Genomic DNA, 22,443 nt, shown 5'->3' with positions numbered 1-22,443 from the left:
TGCAGTAAAAATTATACTTCTCACTACGTTTTAATAACAACACTTAATTTAAGTTTTTAAAGTTGAAAAGAATTCTCTACCTGCTGTCAAAGAATATTTGATATAGACAGGTACTTTATGTTGGAAATACTTTTTAAGTTCAGTTAATAGATATGCAACAGAGTAATGTAAACCTGATTAACTGATAAGATATCAGTACTTTTCACAAACCTTATTTATATATTAAATATGTTGGAGAAGAAAAGTAGCAATATGATTCCTAAAAAACCTTGCTACTAAGGTCAGTCAAGTTACCAACAAAACATGGCCTTAGGGGATGGCCTTACTACTAAATGAACAGAGAAGTTCTGCTATCACTGAATACCATAGGATTTTACCCTTTGAAAGATCTAAGTTTAGTCAATTTTTTCAAGTGTTTAATACTTCACTGAACAGTGCTCTATGTGTTATTCATTTTAATACATTTTATGCAAACTGTTAAAAATAAAGTTTGAAGTTCTTATTAGAGAGATAATGGAACATGTTTGACACATGTGTGGCTGCTGATTCTGCTCTTAATATTAAATACTGCGGAGGCCTTAATATTGAAAGTGACATTACTTTGCTGTCAATAGGAGCAAATCAGGACTGTAAAAAAGTGTATTGAATTGTGAGGTGGCCTTATTACTGAGGTCACCTTAATGTCAGGCTTGTAAAATGTACATTTACTATAATGCTATGTAATATAACAGAGTGATCCTGGTGTGCATAAAAAACAAACAAACAAAAAAAAAAAACCTCAAGCTTCACTCACACGCGTTGAGATTCACAGGACACTTGGCAATTGTTTGTTGATTGTGAGCTACTAAGAGAAAAAGTATCTATCTTTTCAATTTATAAAAATGAAAAGTAAGTTCTGAATCTTATTTTAAGCCCAGTATAGCATGGCAAACAGTTGAGTGTGGTTATTTTTACAAAAACAGCTGAGCAATACTTTAAATACATTTAAAAGAAATCTCGATATGTTTTATGATGAGGAGGTTCCCTTTCCAATTAGTCTTTCTTGAGCTTGCTCAAGAAAGACAAGGGACAATGGCAACCATCAAGCATGGTGCTGGTGTAGTGTGCAGTGTGGAGTGGGCCTGGGTTATACCATTATGCTGTGCTGATTAGACTTCTGGGAGAAAGCTACAGTGGGCTTGGCCCCTATGAGACCTAGTCCACCACAATCAATCCAAGACAGACATACAGTGAAACCTCACTATTAAAGTGGTTGAAGCTTACAAAATACTTGCAAAAATCCTATGCACTCATTCACTATATAGGTCTTAAATTTAAAGTGAATTAACTGATCTGCTAGATTTTTTGAGGACGAAAAGATATTGTCCCATACAACCTCCCAATCAGGCCTGCCGCCCAATTTATCTAGCTCTCTGTCCATAGCATTGATCCGGTCTGCATGCATGCAGTAGAGTTGCTGTATAAGGTGCATATCATATTAATAAAGGAATGGCCAAAGTCAAATCATTCTAAAACTGCCCACAGGTAATTCCATTCTAGGCGATTAAATGCAACAGGAGGCAAGTTGATGGGTGGCTTGGTCTAAAATATGAAAGAGACTCCACATGTCTGAAGCAAAGCGGCCTCTCAAAAAACCTGTCTGATCGTGATGTATTAGGTTACCTATGCATTTCACTAACCATCTAGACAGAGCCTTTGGAAATAATTTTAGGTCTGAGTTTAAAAGTGAAAGGGGCCTGTAACTAGAACATTCTAAAGGGTCTTTACCTTTTTAACAAGCAACAAAATCAATGCCGATTTCTGATCTCTATGGAAGGAGCCATTTTGCAGTTAAAAATTGATGGAATTGAGTATTAATGCTCCAACTTGATCCCATACTGCCAGCAATAGCTCAGGAGAAATGCCATCCAACCCAGGGGACTTTTGCTTCTGCATAGTTTGAGCTGCTGCCCCAAACTCTTGCAAAGTTAAAGGACTATCCAGGAGCTCAGCCTGTTAAACAGTTAAATGAGGCAATTCCAATGGATCTAAAAATTCTTCAATTTTAGCCAAGTCTGCACTAGCTTCAGAGGTGTAAAGTTGTGAATAAAATTCTTGAAAGACTTTGTTAACCAGCTGTGGTTTAGAAAGTACAACATTATTGCTGTCCCTGATTGCCTCGATCGAAGCTAGGTGTTCAGATTGTTTTAATCGCAGTGCAAGTAATCTGCTAGGTCGTTCTGCATGCTCATAATAGAGCTGCCTTGTCTTATGTACTAGGAATCCTGCTCTAATGCTGGTAAGATTTTTATACTATATATTTTTATGGCTAGGTGTTTAGCTTTACTCTCCAAGAAGTTGCATTTTTGTTCTGTTTCTAACTTTGAAATTGTATCTTCTAACTGGAGATCTGTTTGTTGCGTGTTTTATTCAGGTTAGAAAAGAAGGCAGTACAGCAACCCCTAATAAAACATTTAGTAACCTCCCATAAAGAATGGGGTTGGTTGAGATGTTAGAGTTAATTTCTAGGAAGTCTCTCAAACCGTCAGCAAGATATTTTAAGAAGTCTTCATTCTGGAGTAGGAATTAATTAAAACGCCAACGTTTAGCACGTGTGATTCCTGGAGCCAAGTCAATTGAATATTGAACCGGGGAGTGATCAGAGACAAGAATAGGCAATATATCTGTTGTAATAATGTTACGCATAATAGTTGGGGAAATAAAAATGTAGTCGATGAAACAGTATGATTTATATCTATGTGAAAAGAATGTGAAGTCCTTAATTCCATTGTTTCTCAATCGCCATGCATCATATAAATTTAGGTCTTGTGCAAAGTTTTGAAAGCATTTGGAGGCAGAGGTAGGGGACAGGGCAGTGTCCTGTGATGAAGTATCAAGAGCTGGGTTAGGACATAATATTATAATTAGCCATTAAGGACATTTATAAATGCCAGTAAAGGATATCCTGCTCTCTGTATACTGAACACATAACAATGATCACAGAGTGAACAGACAGCAGTGAGAGAGGTAAATATATTCTGAAATTATCAACGGAAAGATTAAATAAAACTAAAGTATAAAATACTTTTAACAGCCCCACAATTGTATAACAGCACACTCCCAATTGGTTGCATATTACTAAATGCAATCCAATATATCAAACCATACATAGAACTATTTTAACAACAAATCTGACTAGCTGAGAGAAGCCACAGCTCATGATGTTGCCATGACCCTCATTTCCAGAACAGAAACAAATAATATTAGCTTCCGTGGTTTCGAACCAAGATGCAAAATCCTCACCCAAAGTCCGACCACCCACGATGCACTTCAGGAGAGTAAAGATATACAGCGAATAATTACAGCCATAAGGTAGTTCCAGAAAAAGAATATTATTACATAAAAAAAAAAAAAACACGTTATCCCCCACCCATATAAATGTAACTCACATAGTTAGCAATAGCTGTTCAGTTCCAATGAAGCAAATCCTATAGTGTAAAGTCAAGTAAGCCAGATGTAGCAGTTTATTATTCAAAAGCCAAAAGAGGGAAAAAACTCTATTGTTAAAGTGATGTAACGCATTTATTCCATAGGTAGGGTATTAGACTTCTGTAGCTCTGAGACCAATCTTTCCGTTTCTTGTGCTGAATTAAACAGACTGGATTGATCATCGTGAATGATCTTCAGTTTTACCGGGTACAGCAAAGTTCTGAACTCCAAGCTGCCAGAGAGATTTCTGCACTGAGGAGAAACTCTTTCTTCGCTGGGCAGTGAAAGCAGAGTAGTCTGGGGAAAAAAAGAAGAGAGCTGCCGTCCTGCCAGGGTGGTGTATCTAACTTTCCGGCAGCCCGGAGGATGATCTACCAATCAGTATAACAAATTAGTTTAAAAATAATGGTGCGAGGTCTGTCTCTCCGAGCGCTAGATCCATTATAAATGCGGCGAGCCCTCTCAATTTCAATAGGCCTGGTGACAGAGGACAGCCACAGTGGTATAGATTTTTGTAGGAAGTCAATAGGGTCACCCCCCTCGGTACCCTCCGGTAAGCCAACGATCTGCAAATTTGATTGGCGGTTTCTATCCTCCAACTCAGCCAGGCGAGATTTAAGTAAGGAAATCTCTGCATCTGATTCTTTAATGCTAGCCCAGTTTTGGTGCTGGGCAGCCTGAAGAATATTTACTCACTTGTTCTGCTTGTCAAGAGAGGACAGAGTAGAGATAATCTCCTGTTTGCTGGAGACGAGACTGGATAGATTTTATTTTGGCACAAACAGTTTTAATGTCAGTAATGATTTCGCTTTTCAAACATTCCTTGATGCATCCCACAACGAAATCTCTCAGTGAATGAAGCTGTGTCTCTGTTAACCAGGGCAGTGTCTGGCCCTGTGAGTCCTCGTGGCTGAGCTCCGTTATCTTCTGTGCTGCGTCATCAGAGGTAAGTATCTGCTTTCTGGCTCGTTTACCCAGGAATTTTGAAGTTGGGGAGGGGGTGTTCTGGTCCATAGCTGATGAATCCTTTTTCTCTGGTGTCTTCATTCTGAGATTCTAAAAGCAAAAAGTGCCCTTCACTGAAATAATATGTATATTTTATAATAAATCCGGCAATGAGTGTAAGAGCTCTTGAGCTAAACCGCCATCTTGGGTGGAAGCCACTGGAAGTTCTCTATAGCATTGTACTTAAAGAATCTGTCTATGCTGAAAAAAAAAAGAAAACCAGCATTAATATTTCCACAATGAAAGAGTGACAAGTTATAAAGGTTAGTCACACTTAAAACCTTGGTTATTACTGATTTTAGAAGAAAGTGGCCCATGCACTGTATTGAAGAACTTTATAAAAAAGAATCCTAAATGCCGTTATATTGTGGAATATTTGTGAATGAGACAAGGTGACCTGCCCATCTGATTCCCTTTGTCTTTACAGCCTTTTCACTGGATCAGAATCCATGATTCGCTCAAGCCAATTACTGCCATGGGTCTGCATGGAACAGACACTAATTTGTGCAGAGCAATCCAGACAGACCATTAAGTGGAAGAGAACATAATATCACTTGTCTCTGTGTAACCATAGCTTTCTGTTTGTCCCTCAGAAATTATTTCAAATATGGATAGTTTAAATTTGAACAAGCTATTCCGGGTGGGTTACGGGATAACACTATGTTAATTTGATTGTAACTAACAAAATGATCCATGAATCTTATCAATTCTGCAATTTCATTAGCTGCTGACGCCTCAAATATTTTTAAATAAGTACATGTCAAGCAAACATACATTTTCATTTTAAAACATGGGATCTGGTAGATAAGGTTATAAAAAGTTCTCAGATTTCATGCCTTATTCACAGAAATGTGTTACATTTGCACTTCTTGGTTGCGTACTGGCTGAAAGCATGCCAGTCAATAGGGAAAGCTTCTGGTTGATCATTGACAGGAAAGAGGTTATTGAATGGATGAGATTTCTTTAGCCTAGTGTAGTACCAGATACTGTAACATATTATAAAATAACGTGTTTTCTATGGCATTTGTTTCTTTAAAACATGCACATTTAAGACCAGGAGATAGATTCGATCTAAAGGTAGATAGGCGGTCTGAGAAGTTGGAACAATTGTGCAGCTTTTCAGTTTGCAATTTCAAATCAAACTATTCATAAAATTAAAGGCTCCTCAAAATGGGAGGAGAGATATAACACAGGGATGCTTTACCTTTTGGGACAGAACTGAAGTTACCAACTTTTACAGAAAAAAAGAGTCTGGAACAACAGAAGAGAAGAAATCATGTATTTTCAAATTTATTATTTGAAGCATCTTGCCCATCAATTGAAGTATTTAGAAGCATATAGCAGATACAAGCCATTTTTGTTGCTGTGGTTATTTTTTAAGCGATAGAGCCCGTTGATGCAGGCTCTACCGTGTGGTAGATGACCGCGACTGGAGTTATGTGTCCCGAACCGAAGGCGAGGGCGCTAACGAAAGTCAAGATCATCTACCACATGGTAGAGCCCGTATCGAGAGGGCTCTATCGCTATTAGAAAATGTTTTATTTCTTTATTTCTCTTTAAAAAAAAAAAACTTTAGAACCTATATTTACCTTAAACTTAACATTCTGCTGAGGAAAATAGTTCCTAACGTAATTAGAATAGAAAAACAACTTGGAATATATAATATAAAATTGTATTATTATTATTATTATTATTATTATTATTATTATTATTGCTACATGTTTATTTGTTGAGGTCTTACTCTGTCTTATTATAATTTATATGGACATGTACAATTGTTGAATAGTCCGTGTAGTATTGAGTCGGACTAGAAACTTCTTGTTGGAGGCGGGGCGTCATTCAAGCAGGCAGGGAGTGGATTGGCTAGTGCTGAAAGAACTGAAGCAGGGTTGGGAGATGGACGGGTTGGTTTTGAGGGAGGGCGTTGTTTGGATCCAGCTGATGACAGAAGTGGGGAGCAATCATATCTTCCCTATTGATTTGCTGTCTAGTAGCTACGAATTGAGCCTTCATTACGATGTCCTGTCACAGACATGATTTTGCTTGCCTCTGGGTCAGTGTCAGAAAGTATATTTAAGTAGCTTTTTGTGTTATCAGATTAGTTGTAGATTAGAATGTTAAGGGAAAAAGCCAGTATATATGCACGGATTGATTTAAAATTTAATTCACAGTTAAGCACTTCAACATTCCAGTGGACATCTATGTAAAATAGAAGCCCGCTAGATGTTGGATGCTGATGCTGATTGGCTGTTCGCACTCAATCATTTTGTAATACATTTTAGAATAATAACTTGTATAGTCTCTAGCTGTGTTAGGGGTACTTCGGTATGATTATTTATGCCCATTTTATTTTTAGTGCACATGTTTTGTTATTGCTTTTTTAAACGTGAATCTTGAAGGAGGATGTATAAGAGCAACTTAGAACCTATCTTTAAAAAACAAACTGCGGAACCTAATGTGGGTTCTTTGAATGTGCTTTTATACCACATTAAAATGACACACCACCTACTGTACAATTTTTGCTTTAATATCAAGCAATTGAGCGGCATTGTGAATTTTTAATACAAACATTTATCCTGCCTTAGCCAAGTAATTTGCACAGAATTTTGTTTTAGACATCCCCCCGTAAAATGAGTGGAAGTACATAGGTTAAGACTGATGGACTTATTTTGTTAGCTAGTCACCTTAGTGAGACTGACGCTTCTACTAATTGCTTTTCTCACTCTTTTGATTTGTGTACCTGTTTCTTCTCTTGTTGAGCATGTAATTGTGCACCCATAACTTCAAAGACTCAGTAATGCATTCTGAGGTCAAACCACAGTGCATGTTTACTCCAATCTTAATGGGACTTAACTCCAATTATTTCAAAAGAGAACCTGCTAAATTTGAACTGGATCCAAATCACTAAGTACTTTAATGTATTCATTTTTACCCTTATGAGATTCAATATCTCACTTCCAAGCAGTTCCTGTAGGGTTAGAGCAACAGTTACACAGTAGCTCCATACATTTCCTGAACGCACCATACAGACAGCAGCAACTACATCACCCATGTCATACATCCGTATGTTACAACAGCAGAGTTCAACAGGTACGTTATGGAAACAAATAGATTTTAACTCTGCTGCAGAGTTCAATAGATATGTTATGGAAACAGATAGACTTTAACTCTACAGGGTTGTAGCTTAAAAAAAAAAAAAAAAAAAAAAAAACCTGCAGGGAGAGAATTACAAACACAAAGGACCTCCTGTCACGTGATCGTCTATTAATTGGAACTGATTGGTAATATCATTATTTTTGGTTTATTTCTCATTTTGTAACATTGACGTAATTACGTCACTTGTTACGTTAAACACCACCCTATAGAGCTACAATGAGCTTGCCAGGTACATCCAGAATACCCTGTACATCATTTCACGTCAGAAATGTGTACATTTATTAGTTGCAAAAGAAAAACTAAGGCTTGTAATTCAATTTTAAGAATTACTGTTTGGTATTCTGTCCAAACCAGCAGTTTGTAAGCCCAAACTGTTGTGACATAAATGATATATGAAATAAATGGGAACATTTAGCATTTGTTAATCAGATTATTTTACCTTTTATTGCAACTGTGGTACCATTCAGTAGAGTGAAAATTGTAAAGGGCTACTTAAGCTGAAACCTTCAGATAGAAGGGGTACAGTTTAAAAAAAAAGGTTGAAAACCACTTCCCTAGATTATTTCACCCCAAGGACAGTCCTCTGCCTGTCTCTGTTGCTCTCCCAGTTGTAGCTTCCTCCTCAGCTCCCCAACCTCCACTTGATTTGCAGTCCTCCTGTTTGGGGAGAAGGAGAGCGCGTGATCTCGTCAGATCACTTCCACTTTCAAAGGGGTTCCTTCTCCCTTGATATCAAATTTCTAAGCACTAATTTATAGATTAATTGACCAGACTCCAAAGAAGTACCCATGATTCAGACACCAATGAAAGGGCCTATATCACAGCCACTGCATGTAGGTTAGAACATACCTGTGAGATGTATTAGAACATAAGAACATCAGAAAGTTTACAAACGAGAGGAGGCCATTCGGCCCATCTTGATCGTTTGGTTGTTAGTAGCTTATTGATCCTAAAATATCATCAAGCAGCTTCTTGAAGGATCCCAGGGTGTCAGCTTCAAGAACATTATTGGGGAGTTGATTCCAGATTCCCACGATTCTCTGTGTAAAAAAAGTGCCTTCTATTTTCTGTTCTGAATGTTCTTTTATCTAATCTCTATTTGTGACCCCTGGTCCTTGTTTCTTTTCTCGAGTCGAAAAAGTCGCCTGGGTCAACATTGTCAATACCGGTACCTTTTAGAATTTTAAATGCTTGAATCAAGTCGCGGGGTAGTCTTCTTTGTTCAAGACTGAATAGATTCAATTATTTTAGCCTGTCTGCGTATGACATGCCTTTAAACACTGAATGAAGTTTCTGTAACACCTATCACAACATAGTTAATTGTTATTGCAGTTGCTTCAATTTTAACATTTTTTTTTTCTGATACTTTTAACATTTAGATAAATCCACATAATGGATATCTAACCTGAGTTGTTGCCCTTGTTTTGATGTGGTTTCCCTTCTGTTTTTTAGTTGATTTCCCCCCCCCCCTCCCTTTCTATTAGACCCTTGCTCTAGTGTGCACTATCAAGATGTAAATTAATGGAGTTGCTCTTGTAGGAAAGATCACTGTGCTTATCATGCCTTTAGCTAGGCTTATCGGTTTTAGATAGCTGCTATTAAAAAAATATAACTATTGCCCAAAAGATACTGCTACATTTTGTAATTGTAACTTTCTTACAGTACCTACAGTACTGCTGATGACTCTGATTACACTTGCTTTATCAGATATATTAACATAATTGCATGGATTGTAGTACTTTGGTATACATAATCCTGCATACACGCTGCTGTTAGCCAGTGGGAATGTGGAGGTTTTCATTGTACTGGGGAATTTTGTCTTTTGTTCGTGTTTTGTTTCCCTACCGTTAAGATTTCCAAATCAATCTAACAAATCATTCACAAGTTCTGAGAGTTATTAGCTTTCATAGAAACAAACAAATAAGCTATACAGTCTATACTATATATACAAGAGCACATGAAAACAGATTTGTGATGCACCAACAACTGTGTTCTGTTGAGTGAACTTATTATTTTGTAAATCACTTTGAGTTGTATTGGCAAGATAATGTGCAATCTAAAAATGCTTTACTATCAAAGTCACATATTCTCTATTGCCATCGCAAGATGCAGAGCTCTCTTAGGAATTCCCCTCAGTCAGGGCAGTGACTTTGTAATTAAGCATTAATTCTAAGCTGGGCAGATTGATCGAACTGGTGACCTTGCGGTTGGCAAATGAGTGCAAAACCCATCAGACTAAAATAGCAACTGTATTAAGGTCCAATGATGGCCAAATTGAAGACCACTGAGCCACATATTGCCTTTGAATATTAAGCATCTCACTTTCAGAATTCTTATCCCATAAACATTAAAAATGAAATGGCACCTTTGCGTTGGCTTTTCAATATCACATTACTACATACTCGAGCCCTACCAACGATGTGAGCATGATTCTGTTAATTACACCGTGTAACAAATTATTATTATTATTTTTTTTTTGTTCCTGGGTAGTAAGTGTTATTTCCTAATTGCTTATGCCTCAAAAGTATAGAAAATGGCTATTATTCACCACAAACTTTGCTTTTGCGACCAGGGCAGTGATATTTCAAAATATCACTATTTCCAATGGGAAAACAGGCAAATGTGTGTCTTTTCGTTCACATGAAGTCAGAAAAAAACAACATATGAATCCAAATGAACATGTATTTATACTAAAGTAATACAAAAATGACTACAAAAGATTTAGAAGTGAGTAGTTTTTCGAGATTTATGATTATACTGTATTTACAGTATTTACAGTATAATCGTAAATTTTGAAATATCACTGCCCTGGTCACAAAAACAAAGTTTGTGTGGAATAATAGCCATTTTCTATACTTTTGAGGCATAAGCAATTAGGAAATAACACTTACTACCCAGGAACAAAAATTGTTACATAGTGTTATTTAGTTTCTCCATGAAATGTAAAACTGTAATTGTACCTTGGATGTTTTGTGTTTGAATTGTTTGTGTCGGTTGGAGTGGTTTGTAATCCCCAATGAGTACCTTCAAAATGGGATTTCTACCGCAAGAGTTTATGATTAAATACATGCAGAAAAAAAACTCTATAATATCACTCCTGCAACCCTGCCTCTTGTCACATCATTGTAATGTCCCGGATAGTGGGAGTCAATGGGGAAAAGTGCTAAATAAAACCACAATGGCTATCTTCACACTACTTAATATCATAAGATTGGAGAGTTTTATAAAAAATAAATACGTTGTTCTTTCAATTTGTTGTACATTAATTAGAAAAAAAAAAACACAAAAACGTAGATATAAACTAGAAGTCGGCATGGGTAGAAAATCCATAACTGGGTACCCACCGTGAAAAATACCCAGATCTTTTTTGGGTAATGATTAAAAAATAAAATATAAATAAATAAATAAATAAATAAATAAATAAATAACATATATTAATGTTTTAAGTGCATGATACATATTTAAATATTATACAATACATTTGATCCCTTCAGATCCGTAGACTTGTGTAACCTTTTTCAGTACTGGAAATATTGAAATAATAATAATAATAATAATGTGAGGAGTTTGCATGTTCTCCCCGTGGCTACTTGGGTTTTCTTCGGGTACTCCGGTTTCCTCCCTCAGTCCAAAGACATGCTGTTCAGGTTGATTGGTCATTCTAAGTTGCCCTTTATGTATGTGTGTGTGTGTGTGTGTGTGTGTGTGGTGCCCTGCGATGGACTGGCGTCCCATCCAGGGTGTAGTCCTGCCTTGCGCCCTGTGTCTGCCGGGTTAGGCTTCGGCTCATTGCGACCCTGTAAAGGATTAAGAGGTTAGTGATAATGGATGGAATAATAATAATAATTTTAATGTTCTTCATGCTGCGTGATTCTTTGAGACATCTATTGACCATATTCCGCTGTTGATGTTGTTATTGTTAACATGGCTGTTCTGTTCAGTTTTTAAACTAATGCAGTCGTACAGCACCGCTATTACGTTATGGACTTTTGCAATGGCTGTTGTAAATTGAGGCAGCTGGGTTTTGACGGCACTTGTAAAAGAGTTAGTGGGACGTGTGCATCTGTTTGATTGTAACAATAAAGTGCTATTCCTGATCACTAAATTCGGTATTGTGAATACATAACAATGCATCCAAGCAAAGCATTGTGTGGAATTTCTTTACCAAGCAGGAGAAAACAGAATTTGCTAACTCTGCCACTTACTTAATGTGCTCCTCATTGTTTTATTTTTACTGTATTTATTTGCTTATTTGTTTTTAAATAAAGGTTACTAATTTTATCTTTTTGGTAAGAAACTATGGGCACATTTACTAAACAGTGGTAAATGACTAGAATTACCTCGTGGCAGGGGGAAGCCACACTGCGATAAAAAAAATGAACCGGCGTTAGCTGTATTCACTAAGCTAATTATATGAACAAATAAAGTTAGCTAAATTATTCATTTGCAAATTGTCACAATGTGCAGAATTCAGCATGCAGAATTCAACATGCAGTATTATGCATGAGGTTTACACACACTATTATAGTGTATATATAAGGCATCGTGAAAGAAAAGGTTACGGTTTTATTACAATGACCGCGACCAAGGAGTACAGAGTGTGGAATCTAACGTTTACAGACCATGAGCTAAATGTATTAGCAGAAGAAGTGGTGGGGAATTATGAAAGGCTTTTTGGTGCTGAATCAGTAAGAACATTAACTTCAATGAAACATTAAGGACAAAATAAATGAGCTCCATTGGAGGAGGCCAGAGGCCTTGTCCCAAATCGTGGCGTCCTACGAGACAGTCATTGTTAATGGAACATTTATGTTTAACTCTGCAAATCAAACAAATATTTATTTGTTCAACTTGATCACTCTCTGATTTATTTTGCAATATTAATCAAGTCAGTAAAGCACTCGCTCAGTCAATTAAAAGTTCACTATTTACATTGATAGAGTCCTATCCACTTGTTTGGCAGATATTCAAACCTGGATGTCAAATATTTTTTTCAATTGAATGCTAGTAAAACTGAGCAATTGGTTACTGGATCTAATACCCAGCTTTGCTCTTTTGCTGGGTTTTCATGCTCATTTGACGATTGTCTTGTAGATGCCTCTTTCTTAGTCCACAGCCTAGATGTTCAACTTCACTCGAAGCTTTTATTTTGAAAAACATATCTCTTCAGTGGTAAAGACAGGGTTTTATTACTTAAAGAAAATTACCAGAGTGTGTCGTTTTCTTCCCAATAGGGATTCTGAGATTCTCGTTCATGCATTTGGTACGTCTCGTTTGGATTATTGCAATGCTCTTTTTGTTAATCTTCTCTCTTGCTGTTTGCATTGATTGCACATGGTGCAAAATGCAGCAGCAAGGGTTCTTAACAGTACAAAGTGGACAGAACACATTACTCCGGTCAGGGTCCTAGTTTTATAATGGACCTTCTTAGCCCTTACATCCCTGGCAGGCAGCTTCGATCCTCTAAATTGTTAAAATGCATGGTTCCAAAGCGTGTTACGCTTGGAGGGTGTAGTTTTAGCTGTGTTGCTCCTTTTCTTTGGAACTCACTACCAACTTTCATTAGAGAATCCACAACAGTAACCACATTTAAAAATACCCTTAAGGCACACTGTGGCAGGCTGGCGAGTGGATAGCGGTCCAGAGACAGTCTGCTTCCTCAGCTCCCTCCTCTCTAATGAGAAGCAGAGGCCTCCTTTTGTCAGGTGGCTGGGCGCTGATTGATCGTTAATTAAGCTAATCATCTAATCAACCCCAGCCACCTGAACACAATGAATCCAGGCAGGTAGGGGAATTTAACCCCATCCCTGCCAATTTCTAAAGGGCAGAGCTGTGCTCTGCCACACACACTTATTCTCCTCTGTATTTTTTTTTTAACTCTTTGAATCTACCGCAGTCTGCACTGTTTATTACAATATTTTTATGATGATTGATGTTCTTTTATGATGACTGTATTCTGTTCCCGTTACTTAGCGCCCTCACAAGTCGGGAGGGAGATTTACCACCAAGAATCATTGTCTTTCTGTCACAATGACACATTCAGCAACATTTTTTAGTTTTGTAGACCTTTAAAACATGTTGACTCATCAATTACAATGACCGTGCAATTCCCATAGACTATTTTGATGCCTTTAATCTCAAAATATTAAACACAGAAGAAACATTAACTGCAAACCTGAAGTGACAAAATTGAAGCTTTAAAACCACAGATACCATCAAATTATTAGTAAATTATATAACATCGATAATTGCACTGGAGCCTATCAACCTAAAAATACAGTGGCCTTCAAAAGTATTCACCCCCCTTGGACTTTTTCACATTTTATTGTGTTACAACATGGAATCAAGATCGATTTTTTAGGAGTTTTTGCCACTGATCAACTCACACATGTCGATAATGTCAAAGTGAAAAATAAAATATACAAATTGTTCTAAATTAATTATAAATACAAAACAGAAAACAATTGATTGCATAAGTATTCACCCCCTAGAGTCAGCTTTGCACATCTGGACACTACAATTTTTGCCCATTCTTCTTTGCAAAATTGCTCAAGCTCCGTCAAGTTGGATATTCTCAATTGGGTTGAGGTCCGGGCTTTGACTGCACCACTCCAGAACATAGACCTTTTTGTTTTTAAGCCACTCCAGGCTTTGGCTGTATGTTTGTAGTCATTATCCAGCTGGAAGATTAATCTTCTCCCAAGTCCCAGGTCTCTTGCTGACCTAAGCATGTTGTCCTCCAGGATTTCTCTGTACTTGCTGCATCCATTTTGCCCTCTATCTTCATGAGCTTTTCATGCCCTGACACAGAGAAGTATCCCCATAGCATGATGCTGCCACCACCATGCTTCACGGTAGGGATGGTGTTCTCATGATGATGTGTGGTGTTAGGCTTGTGCCAAACATAGTGCTTAGCGTTGAGGCCAAAAAGCTCTATTTTGGTCTCACCAGACCATAGAATCATCTTCCACTTGGGCTCGGAGTCTCCCACATGCCTTCTGGTAAACTCTAGCTGAGATTTGATGTGAGTTTTTTTCAACAATGGCTTTCTTTTTGCCACTCTCCCATAAAGACCAGTTTTGTGAAGCACCCGGGCTATTATTGCCATATGCACAGTGTCTCCCAGCTCAGCCGTGGAAGACTGTAACTCCTTTAGAAGTGCCATAGGCCTCTTGGTGACCTTCCTGACTAGTGGCCTTCTCGCCTGGATACTCAGTTTTTGAGGATGGCCTGTTCTAGACAGATTCACAGTTGTGTCATATTCTCTCCATTTTTTTTAATAATGGACTCCAGGGGATATTCAATGCCTTGGAAATGTTTTTATATCCTACCCTGTGCTCCGGGGGATATTCAATATCCTACCCCTGATTGGTGCTTTTGAAGAACCTTATTCCGGATTTGCTTTATATGTTCCTTCGTCCTCATGATGTAGTTTTTGTTAGGAAATGTATTAACCAACTGTGGGACCTCCCAGACACAGGTGACTTTAACCTGAAATCATGTGAAACACCTTAATTGTACACAGGTGGACTCCATTCAACTAATTATGTGACTTCTAAAGACAATTGGTTGCACCAGAGCTTATTTAGATTTGCCATAGCAAAGGGGGTGAATACTTATGCAATCAATTATTTTCTGTTTTATATTTGTAATTAATTTAGAACAATTTTTAGATTTTATTTTTCACTTTGACATTATGGACTTTTTTTGTGTTGATCAGTGGTAAAAACTCCTAATTAAATCCATTTTGATTCCATGTTGTAACACAATAAAATGTGGAAAAGTGGGGGATGAATACTTTTGAGAGCCACTGTAAATAAAGAAATAAAATGTATACTACTAAGCATAGACGTAAACAGCTAGTGTTTCTCCCTCTGTTACATTGTCTATTATTATAATGGCAGACACACAACTGAAATCAATGCTATTCTCTGCAAGGTTCTTAATGATATCCTGACCTACTATTGTTGTGTGGTTAGAGTCAAGATGTAGCAATCTACTAAGTAAGCAGTAAGTTCCTCTGAGTTAGTAGCTGTAAAGCTCTGTGGGATGAAAATAATGTACAAAACACAGTTATCTTAATCATCGGTTTCCTCATCCTATACAACGCACAAAGACTCAGAATCGTTCATTTCCATTTAAATATTCTTCGTTTGGTGCACACACCTTAGGCAGATACTCTCATCTGAGTGTATCACTGTTAGGCACAGTTCCACAATTCGGGATTTTTTTTTCATTTAAAAAACTTTGTAAATATTTTCATTGATCAGTGGTGTATTCGCTGCACTAAAGACTTCCATTAATTCAAATGTGTTGACATTATATGTTTCTCTACCTTCTGTGCTCTTTTTAAACAATCCTGTGATTGTGACCTGCTTGTTCGGTAATTGTTTAGCCTGAACTGCAAGTTTGGTTTTCTTGGTTTTTTTTGCACTGCGCTGTCAAGATGCTTGTCAATAGTACCTTTTCTTAGCTGATCCAAAGACACATTACAAGTTGAGCAAAACAGAATCCCACCATCTGCATGCAACAGCCCCTTTTCCTAGCTCTGAATGTGATCTTCTGTTGAAATTAATGTAGCTTTTTTTGATTGGTCAGCTGTCTGCATTTTTATGTTAATCATACTCTGCAAACAAAAACATCAAAACAATCTAAACAGCCATTTTAAACTTCCCTCCTCTGACGCACATGTTATGTCATTGTACAGTGAAAAAAATAACAAAAACAATTTATTTTATATCTATTTATATGAGGCGAGTGTAGAAAAAATGCCCAAAAATTCACTAAATGGTTGAGTTAGAGTGATTATAGAGCAATCATTCATGTTCCAAACTTACTGTAAATCAATAAGATACCCCTAACAAAGAAAGCAAGTGAAAAAAATAACCAAAAACTATTTTTATGTATTTTGTAAGTATTTACTTGAGAAATACAAAAGACAAAAGTGCACAAATTTGAACAAATATAACTATGTACATGCTATTCACAGATTTATCTATGTGTCCAGTGTGTGATACTTTTCATAGCAGACACATCTCTATCACAAAAGTATCCTCACTTGCAGGTGCGCGTCTCCACCCAACCCGCCACCCCATCCACATCTGGCTCAAGATCACTTTCTTCATTTTCCTTCTCTGACTCGTTACTTTGAGAAAAATTAATTTCTTCTTCAATGGATTCTTTGAAATCTTCATCTAAACTACTTTCATAGTAACTTACTACTTCTCCCATCATCTCTGCAAGTTCTTTAGACTGCCATGTCTTTCTCTGCCATCTGCTCTCTTCCATGGTGCTCTCTCCAAGTCTGTCTCTGTGCTTCTCTGTTCAAATAGTTTTTCTCCAGCTTTTGAAGAGATACTTGGCTGGTTCCGTCTTCTATCTGATCAGAGATGATTGGGGAATACCCTCTGTCAACTTTCTCTGCTCAGAGCTGACACATTACCTGCATTCAAAGAAATAAGAAATGTTTGGAGTGCACAAAACCTTTTTCCTTTAACACCTTATCTTTACACCATTTTATGTTGGTGTGCCTTGACCGTCATATTCGTTTAAGTCTATGAGCACTGGTTGTATGATTTTAAAGCATGGTAAAAGCACGGTAAAGCACAGGCAAGCATTGTAAAGTACATAGAGGTATATTAAAAACTTTATAAAAATGACTTTTATTCTCATGGCTAAATTAGTCACTGCAGAGCAGGTACTTATATATATATATATATCTATATATATATATATAATATATATATATATATATATATATTAATCTTATTTTCATATTTTCAATATGCCGCTGATTTACAGTGTAACTCACCGTTTGGGGTATATAACAGTGAAAATTACTTTTCATTAATGGGTTCATACAAGTTATGTACATTTTTTTTTATATTTCAGTGGCAATTCGGGGGGAAAAAAATGGTACAGGTTTTGATCAAATGACAATTGGGATAGAACACTTCTACAGCTTTTAAAAAATACCAAACAACAAAAACTATCACTATATCACTATCACAACAAAAACTGTGGTAACTATCACTATATCACTATCACAACAAAAACTGTGGTAACTATCACTATAATGCCCAAACCAGTCTATGTATTATCACAGCTGTTGCTGGTTTCATTATTTGTATACTATTTAAAAGCTGCTGTAAGGATAGCAGTAATCCTGGCAATCGCAGATTTATTACACTGTAGGTGTATGTGTTTATAAGCATAAGAAGCTGAAGAAGAACTGTTTGGGTACCAAGTGTCAAGCCCTAGGTATCTTTGTTTAGTAACTTGGTTGTGCTTGTAAGGTACTTGGAACACATTTTGTTCAGGTATCACATCATGTTTGTTATTTTGAATGTTTATAAAATAACGCTGAATACAAGCACAAATACAAATTCATGGATCAAATTGGAGCATTGACCATACTTGCCTTAGCAGGATGCAATAGTTTTGTTCTATACCCTTAACTTTTGCTCTAGCTATAATGAGCATGTGGGTATTCACCGTCTAACAGGTTTAGAAATGGCAATCTGGAGCTGATCTACAATATGACTAAGGTCATCTGGAGCTTATCTACAATATGACTGAGGTCCTTCTTGATCTCCCATGACATTCAGTTCACTGTTGCGTGTTCTACAAAATGGCCATTTTAATAGCGTTGGTCTGTTTATATGATTCGACTGGGGATTTCCCCTTCAATTAAGATGAGAATAGATTGAGGTTGCCCAGGGAGGTACATTACCCATTTCCATGGGAAGTAAATGCAACCAGTCTTTTGTGTTGTTGGATTTTTAAGAAGATAAGATTGGAAATCTTGAGCTCCAAAGCATTTTGATGTTATCATCCCTTATCTGTATTAAAGTTTTAAAGTGTCCTTTTCTGATTGTCTGGCATGTCTCATGATGCTACAGGGTATCCAACGATAATCAGAGTTCGGTTAATGTTCAGTTATTCACATAAATATCATGCATTGGTATGCATTAAAAAAGAAGATAAGAAATGTTTGGGAAGTGGCTGGTTAGATGATCCCATTAAGACCAGGGATTAATCATGCCTTTGCAATGAATCTCTTGGCAAACGAAACATGGTAAAGAATGTTACAACAGAACATAACTGCAATAAAATATTACTGGAGTTTTTTACTGACAATGTATCTGTTCTCCCAGAGCACTTGTAATGGCTTGGAATTTCATTTTATTAAATTGAAAAGAAAGCAGGAGCATCTTAGCCATCCACTAAAGTGCTAGCTCTCTAGTTGACAGCCTATCTTCTGCTGATGTCAGTATAGTATTCACCTCATCAGTTGCTAGAGACCTATTACAAACTTCAGCAACAGTTATTTTATACTGAAGATAAAACTATAAGATTTCAAATAAAACATACAACCTCCGCATGTCTGTGTTCTATTGTAACATTCGCTCAAGCTTTCCAGAGTAGGGCCATATTGAGGAATTGTACCGATATGTAAGGTCGTAACAAAAGCAAATTGAAATGACCACATCAAGTGACAATGCCTCTGAAACAATGAACAGGTTTCGTGATATTTCAATGCAGAACCCTTGATGTGTTTGGCTGTTATTTCAATGCAGAACCCTTGATGTGTTTGGCTGTTATTTCAATGCACACCCCTTGGTGTGTTTTCACCTAGATAATGTAATGTCTTTCTTTTGTCACCACTTTGTGATGGAATTGGGAGCACAATGCTGCCACCTAATCCAAGGTGTTCCTCCTATAATTGAATTCAGTCTTTGTACTCACCAGAGCTCTACCAGATTTGATTCAATCTGTGCCAGCCTCAATAGACATCTACCTAAATGAACTGCATTTGGCAGGCTCAAGGCTATTCTTCTATAGTGCACTTTCCGTCCATTTACCAAGCGAGTTTATAAGTTACTTTGGTAAAATTGCTTCAAAAATAGTAGCAACATAAAGGCGAAAAAATGGTTTTCCATCCACTGCAAATTCTAGTGCGTCAAAGGGAATTCACTGTGACATTTTGTGATGTCATATTTGCATATGTCACTACGTTTTCAGGTTATTCGCAAGAAATATACTTGCTAGATGATTTTCCATATATTTTTTTTTTACTCCCTCGCTAGTCTAGTGAGTAGATTCTACCGAGTTAAGCTCTTTAAAAAAAAAAATAAAATAAATCAGTGAACCTTGGCCCTGTACCACATATGCAGTTCGCAAAACCAACAACAAAATGTACATCCCATATGGGAGAAATGAACCTGCAGTGAGTGTGAAAAGTGATGGAAATAAGTGTTGCTGCGTAAAAGGTACTTACAAAGGAAAAGGTATCAAACCTGCAGCACTGTTTTCACATATTTTTCCACTAGTAAAAAGGCTGCTTATTCTATTTCTGCTCTTTTGTTAGAAGTCTTCAAATTTTGTGTAGCACAGTGTACTAGGATGCATACTACTAAATTTCAACGCAGAAAGAAAAAAGAAAAAACTGTTATATTATCATAAAGCCATTTAAAAAGTATGTGTGTATACTGTATATATATATATATATATATATATATATATATATATATATATATATATATATATATATATATATATATATATATATATAATAGATATATATATGTTATTTACCCGTCAGAATAATAAGCCATCGGTAGAAATGAAATGATACAAAATAATACTGACAGTTCTCTCATTTACAAATTGCAGTCACATTGAATTAATGTATAATATGATTCAGAAGGATTCCCTAAAGTAGTCAGGGAGCAGACTACTTGTTTGTAGAAAACAAATTCATGATTTCAAAAGTACAGTTTAATAACATAGTATACATTCAAACAACTCACAGACAAGGAAATTAAGTTTTTACCACCCTGCAAAGTTTTCATATTTTGTTGGCACCTGAGCGTACTCCAGGATGCTTTCAAATTAGATTTTACATGTAGAATCTACATAAACTACTCCACATTGACCAAGTTAAAAAATGCATATAGAATATAAATAAGTAGGATTTACAGAGAAAAACAGATTATCTCAGTTGCATAAGTATTCAACCCCTTTGCTACTGCAGCCCTAAATCAGCTCAGGTACAAATTATTTGTTTGAAAGGTCAAAAATTAGTGAAATGGTTTCAGCCTGTGTCTACTCAAAGTGGTTTAACTCACATAGTGAGCCAACAAAGCAACCGTTAAGACCAAGGAGCTTTTAAAACAAGTCAGGGATAAAGTGGTAGAGAGGCACAGAGCAGGAGAAGGGTACAAGAAAATTTGAAAGGCGCTGATTATCCCTCTCACCACAGTGACATCCATCATTAAGAAGTGGAAGATGCATCATACCACCCAGACACTACCCAGATCAGGTCACCCTCCCAAACTGAGCAACCGGGCAAGCTGGAAACTGGTGTCACTCTGAAGCCAACAACGACCTTGAGAGATCTGCAAAGTTCTGTGTCTGAGATAGGAATCACTGTTCACACATCAACAATAAGCCGGTCCCTACACAAAGCTGGCCTATATGGACGGATGGCAAAAAAGAAGCCATTACTCAAAAAGCCTAATCTTGAAGCATGTATGGATTTTTCAAAAAAGCATGATACTGCAGACATGTGGAAAAACGTTTTGTGGTCAGACGACACAAAAATTGAACTTGTCTAAATTCAGTCTAATTACGTCTAACACAAGCTCCACACTGCACATCACCCAGGCAACACCATCCCAACTGGCAAGCATGTTGCTAGCATGTGGTAGCATCATGTTATAGGGATGCTTCTCTTCAGCAGGGACTGGGAAGCTTGTCAGGATAGAGGGGAGAATGGATGGTGCAAAGTTCAGGTGAATCCTTGAGGAAAACCTGTTTGAATCAGCCAAGACTCTGAAACTGGGGAGGAAATTTACATTTCAGCAGGACAATGACCCGAAGCACAAAGCCAAAGCCACACTGGAGTGGTTGAACAAGAAGAGAGTTAATGTTCTTGAGTGGCCCAGTCAAAGTCCTGACTTGAATCCAATTGAAAATTTATGGCGAGACTTGAAGATTGCAGTTCATCCACGATCCCCAACAAACTTATCAGAACTAGAGGAATTTTCCAGTGAAGAATGTGAAAAAACATCACCCTCCTACTGTGCAAAGCTAGTAGAGACCTATCCAAAAAGACTCATAGCAGTAATTTCTGCAAGAGATACTTCTACCAATTACTGACTTAAGGGGCTGTATACTTATGCAACCACTAAATTTAATTTTCATTTTAACCTCCTCCTCATATAACAGTGTTCAGTTTAGCCACTACCGCGTTGAAATAAAAAAAGTTTGTTTGAAAAACTCAACAAATAATTCAACAAAATGTGACATTATTGGAAGGGGGGTGAACACTTCTGCAAACTACTGTATGTGTGTGTGTGTGTATGTATGTGTATATATATATATATATATATGTATATATATATATATATATATATATATATATATATATATATATATATATATATATATATATATATATATATATATATATATATATATATGAACTGGTGACTCGCCACACAGGCTCGCTCGGGTTCTTTTCCCTTGTTTAAGCACGACCCAACACACAGGATTGGAAGGAACAGCACTGACACACACTTATAATTACAGAAAATACATGAACAGGAACCTAAACTATACAACAGGACAGCTAAGCTGTTTACCTGTTACACCTGCTACTAAAACAAAAAAGGAATCTAACCCTCTCCTTGCTATCTTACACATCCTCCCATTTGTCTTTACAAGACACCGCCCATTTAACGGCCACTTCCCTCCTCCCTTAAAAGACCTCCCACCCTCAAGTCCACAAATGTCAATTTTCGCCTTCTT

The 22,443-nt window shown here is 36.9% G+C and overlaps 1 protein-coding gene across 1 annotated transcript in view; it reads left to right on the top strand.

Annotated features, from left to right (window-relative positions):
• The window catches only part of celf6 (CUGBP Elav-like family member 6), a 336,296-nt gene that overhangs the window by 19,939 nt on the left and 293,914 nt on the right, over nucleotides 1–22,443 (top strand). The window lies entirely within an intron of this gene.

The sequence above is a fragment of the Polyodon spathula genome, chromosome 24 (assembly GCF_017654505.1).
Source record: "Polyodon spathula isolate WHYD16114869_AA chromosome 24, ASM1765450v1, whole genome shotgun sequence".
NCBI classification, from domain to species: domain Eukaryota; kingdom Metazoa; phylum Chordata; class Actinopteri; order Acipenseriformes; family Polyodontidae; genus Polyodon; species Polyodon spathula.
This window is presented reverse-complemented; position numbering and strand designations above follow the sequence as displayed.